Source organism: Hordeum vulgare, chromosome 3H (genome assembly GCF_904849725.1).
Source record: "Hordeum vulgare subsp. vulgare chromosome 3H, MorexV3_pseudomolecules_assembly, whole genome shotgun sequence".
In the NCBI taxonomy this organism is placed as follows: Eukaryota; Viridiplantae; Streptophyta; class Magnoliopsida; order Poales; family Poaceae; genus Hordeum; species Hordeum vulgare.
In genome coordinates, this window is record NC_058520.1 from 73087841 (window position 1) to 73093840 (window position 6000).

The following is a 6000-nucleotide window of genomic DNA, read 5'->3' on the forward strand; positions in this document are numbered from 1 at the left end:
CGCTGCAGTCCGAGTCCTTCTGTGACCCTTCTCAGGCTTGGCCGCTTTGACTAAGAGTGGCCTTTTGTCCCAAAAAGAAGAAAAATAACGCTACTCATAGGAAACTACTCCTTCCGTTCCTAAATATAAGTCTTTTAAGATATTTTACTAGGAGTCTACATACAAAACAAAATGAGTGAATCTACACTCTAAAGTATGTCTATATACATCCGTATGTAGTCCACTAATGAAACCTTTCTAAAGACTTATATTTAGAAACGAAGGGAGTATCATATAGTAATATCATGCATACGATCTTATTATATATACGGAAGATCTAGGCATCAGACGGTTGATGCCTCCCATCTCATCAGACCACCTGCTTGCCGTACGATTAGCGTTGTTTTGATGCGTCCGGTGGATGAGTAAACCATTGAAAAGGTCTATGGTGGGCCTATGTAATTAACTGGAGTACATGGAGTACATGCATGGGTCTTCATTAATTGAGATTTTCTTTGCTGTAACTGCTTTCGTAAAGCACATATAATCTGCTAGCCTTCATACCCCTTCTGAACTATTTCATCCGTGCTTCCAAATTGGATAGGGCATCTTCTTTTCAAAGTATGACTTATTTTGAAACGCAGAAAACATTATTTCCGTTGATAGTTTATATAAAAATGTTTTTGTGGATATGCAAATTTGTATCCATTGTGATTTAAGCTTGTTTTGATCTGAAAGAAAATTATTTTTACTGAAGGGTTTGTTTTCAACGCACCAAAACTATGCTTCGTAGGTACAAAATTTGATTCAGTTGCAAATGAATTTTTCTTCATTTTTTCATTGGTTCATGCTTCCTGAAATTACATGCTTCGTGATTTCTAGGTTAATACTTCATAGGTTCTAGAATTTATATCATGACACACAACTACCAATCAGCTACGTTTGTAATGATACAGTTGCATGCTTCCTAGCTATTATAATATATTTTTGCTAAACATACGTAAAGTAATCATTTGGTAATCACATGTGTTGCAATTTTTGTTGTTACTTGCTTCCTTCAAATCCCTAATGCTTGAAATTTTGGAGCATAATAGCAGATTTTTTGATATATAATCAGAGTTTGTTTTGAACTACTAATATCCGTTTTGATCGGACGGAGTTTGCTTCCACAATATCATAAGCTGCTCCAATTACTTGTATTGTGTATAAAAAATTTCGTCATGTCTAAAGCACGTTTATTAGTTATAGTACAGCCAACTTTTTTATTTGACTAAAGCAAATTTAAATTTCAATGGAAGCAAATCCAATTGATATCAAAGCACTGTCGACTATGGTTAAAATCATGCTCCCACCGAGGACCGGCTGCCATAAGCTTGCACCTTTACTCACCCACCGCCTCCGTCCATGTTATGAGCATTAGGGCCTCCATTTAGGAGAATGAGTTCTCCATCTCAATAGTCATCGAGGCCTTGGCTGAGCATGGTGTTCGTGTCCAACACGCGAACTCACCACACTCAATGTTTGAAACTGGCGAAAGAATCAAGTAGCTCCTTTGTGTTGATTGATGGTTTACACGATTGCACCGACCTTACAGACCACGAGATGTGCCTGATGCAATTGGCCAACAACAACCGAGAAAGTGAGATTCCTTCCATGTTTATGGCGAGAATGTCGGCGGGGTGAGAAAATCTGCATAGGAAAAACAACAATGGGAAATAATGAAGCATACACTAGCAATGGCTGGCACAAAAATTCACTCAAGTAACACGGGTCGTGGGTGAAGGAAAATGTTAGTAAAGAAAATAAGCATATAGTAACAATGATTGAAGCAAAATTCAGTACTACAGAAACAGATGTCACAAATCAAAAGTGGGAAGCATGGCTAATAGGAAGCAAAAATTTGGTGTCATCATGCACTAGAAGCATAGAAAAATGGTTTGAGGAATCTACACGCTTTTGAAGAAAGATTTGGGTACACAAATTTAATGTTCGTGAAAAAATATAGTTGTGCGGCACTATATGTCTACATTAGAAGCATATGCTAAAAATCAATGAAGCATGACTAACAAGAAGCACTAATTCGCTGATATTCAATCGACTGATATTCACCAATTGAAGCAAACTATATTGCCCCAAGAAGCATATGTATTGCAATGTAGAAGCACCGTGGAACATGTGGTAAACACCGGACTCAAATGGAAGCAAGAGGATGGATGTCACTAACATACCAATTGGTCAAATTTTGATAAACTGTGGAAGCAAATTGTATAAAGTTCTTATTTTTGAAATAAATTATACAAAGTTTAGAAGCATGTTCATTCCAATATAAATACAGAAGCGTGAACGTGGTACTTTGGGAACATGTTTAATCATGGATGGAAGCATGAGAATTTGAAACTATAACGAAATTGATTTTGCCACAAAGTTTGGGATGCATACTACCGTGATCTGGTGATGTGCGTTCCCAGATAACTAAAATTCATAGATGACCTATGATGAGGACATCAATACCATTGCTACACCCACAGCACCAGCTGCTATACATACTGGACCAGTTACTAGAGCTCGTGCACGCCAATTGAATTACCAGGTACTTTCGTTTATTGGGAATACTTCTAATGTTCATGAACATATGATGCTGCCTAAGTTAGATACTTTTGTTGTTCTCATGAATGAAGGACCTAGCATGGACAAGAAGGATATCCGTTGGAGCGGGATGAAGCATGGCAAACAAGGGGCACGCGCGGGAGGGAACAATGGAGCTTCCCTTGGTGATTTCCGCACTTTAAAGCCACCATAAGGAGAGCATGAAGACTTTGGACGAAATATTCAAGACCCCACTTTATTAATTTCGTCCATAGGCTATTATAGGTGTTGCGCCACCTTATTTTTGGGCCAGGTCCATGTAATTTCGAAATACCATAATATAGGCTATTTTTAGAGTCCGTATGTGTGGGGAAACCGAGACTAGGGCTGTTTTCGGAACCCTTCCCCAAGGGTTACGGAATTGCCTCTCTTTTCCCTCATAATACAGCCCTTAGGGCACCGTTTAGACTTGGGTTTTGTTTAGATTTCAAGTTCGCCATAGCTGCAACTTCGCGTTCTTCGTTTGTGTTCTACGACCAGACAAAGACGTCACAGAACCCCACCTTCATCAATAAAGCTTTTCTCTTATATTCGCAATATCCTGATTGCAATCTTGGTTTCTTGCTTGTTCTTCGTTTGCGTGCAGGAAACAGACCCTCGTGGTCAGGTTGATCGTGCTCCGGCGTGATCAATAACCTCTCGGAGTTGGTTTAGCGATTGCTAAGGCGCGACGTCCTCACACGTTCGTAGTCGGATCGTCAAAGTCTACTCCATCTAAACGATATCCACGATCTCATCGAAAGACAGGGACAACTTCGCCTCTATCAACCTAGCTAGTGATCAATTACAAATCAGATAGAACCATCAAAGGCTAACCAAAATTATAGACAATATAATGATCAATTGCACGTATGATATAAGCATCATATCAACAGGAAAAAAATATTGGAGGACTCAATACAAAGGTGAGGCCCATATGCTACCTGCAGGGGAGGGGTGCAACCTTCCTCGTGTGTTGGCTTCGCACCATAACCGAGACAACGATTCGACGTGGTGGACCGTGGAGCTTGGGGCCCGAACCTGCGGAGATCCCGGGCATGGGGTTCGGGGCTCGCTCATGCTTGAGGTGGATAAGTCAGGTGCATCCATCAAACGGGACGGTGCACCGAATATCTAAAACTGATGGATGCAGCAGGGAGGGCAGGTTCATGGCGGAGAGACCGAGAGCAACCGGGCAATGGTGACCTCGGCGCGTGAGAAAATTCGGGAGCTGGCGATCCGGGAAAGAGTATCTAGTGGGTTTGGGGTAGGTAGATTAATGTGTGATAACTGACGAGCGATGTTATAGTGGGGAGTAAAAATCAGCGAGGTATGTAAACAAAGCCAAGAGTTTGGACGTAGCATCAGCCGTGGGATGAAAAATGTATCTACGCCTCCTGACTGGTCTGAAGAATGTCTTCTATAGAACGACTAATGGAAAGTATTTCCCTTATATATATGATACTAACTCCATAATGCATAGTATCATAGATGACCTCATTTATTGACATGCATGACACATAGTAGCATAGCATTTAACATGATACATTATCTACTTATGTTACCCTAACCCTTTCTCTCTTATTTAATTGTATGTCACATCAACGTGGTTGCTAGTCCCAAGTATATGATACTACCTAAGTTACTTCCACTATGACCAGCCTAAGAGTGACCTCGACACGAGCTCCACGTGGGGCCTCCTTTCTCCTCCACATGTTCTTTTCTTCCTATTTTTATTTCGTCATGTGGGGCCTCGTCATGTCGGCTATGGAGACATACTCCCTACCGCGACCACCATTTCCTTGCTACCACAAATCAAGAGAGGGTTCCGATGCCAACCACGCATGTGCATCCACCAATCCTAACACTGATGCAGCATCACTCACATCATGATGGAACATCCAATGAAAGCATCATCGAGCGCCACGGGTGGTACGATGGAGCTTCTGCGCGTGGTCGTGGGCATTGTGATAGAGTGTAAGGCCAACTCCACCGCACGATCTCAAACGAACGTCCGTTTCGGCCTGCTTTTGTCCGTTTGAGGCTGCAATCGGGTAGACCATGTCCGGATCGGTCCATTTCCGGGTCGGTGCGCCCAACGTGCGGCCGCATCCCAAATCATGTCCGGGTGGATATGATATAACAAAATCACAAAACTCAAATAAGTGCCGAAAAAATTAAATAATACACAAACATAATGATTAAAACATAATTAAACAATATAGCCTTCAGGGCCTCCAGAGTACTTAAAAGATAATTAACATAAAAACTAAAAATAAGATAAGCGTCGCCCGCGCGTTGCTCCCGTGCCCGTCGATGTCGTGCCCGTCGTCGTCTCATGAGCCGTCATTGTCATCCTTGTCGCCAGTGAGGTCGATGTAGGGCGGCGGCGTCCACAGGTGGGCCGGTGGCCCCTGGAAGGTGGAACGTGCCTGCACCACCTCCCCCCGCAGCGACGGCTCACGCTCCGATGACCGGGGAGGCGTGGGGCACCAAGATCCGCCCCTAGGGCGTCGGCCAAGTCTGAGGCCGTGCACGACTAGCTCCACCAATGGCCCACGAGGCTTGGGTGGAACGCGACATTAGGCTGCTCATCCAACACCTCCTCCTTCACCTCCACCTTGACGTCCATCATCTTCAGTCTGGTATGGTGTTAGGGCATATTTATGCCTAAGTGATTTTGGTGATTGATGACAGTACCTCAGTGGACTAATCATGTGCATTGAGCATTTCAGATAATACATGACAAAGGCACAAGACGATTCGGCACCCCTCCGTGGAATAGAAGCACGGTGTCTTCTACGATTTTCTTTGGTGGCTTTGAGTCGTAGGAACGCCATACTATTAAGAGGGGATCCGTGTCAGAAAGGTTTGGGTGGAATCAATCTCGCACGCACACATTTTATCTCCATCTCTTTTCCATTGCAACTATGGAGCTTGTTCCCTCGTTGATCTTCCTCTCTATCTTGCAAAAAGGTCTCTAGCGGTAGTACCGCTCGGTCCTAGCGGTAGTACCACTGGAGCTGGCGGTAGTACCGCTAGCTGGCGGTAGTACCGCCCCTGGCCAACGGTAGTACCGCTCCAAGACTGTAGTACCGCCATCCTTGCGGCTGTACTGCGTCGTACTTTTTGCGAAGACTTTCTTGACAGTGGTAGGCCCGGTAGTAGCCCTTGCGCTACCATGGGCCCAGCGGTAGTACCGCTCTGGTCTTACCGATAGTACCGCTGGAGCCAGCGGTAGTACCGCCCTGCTCGTGCTGAGAGTGAGGGTAACAGTTGGAATTGTTCCCTCACTATATAAAGGCTTCTTCCACTTCAAGAACCCTACCTTTTGACCCTCCAAGACTCCATTGTTGCTCCCTAAGATCATAAGTACCCGACCCCTCTCCCTAGCCA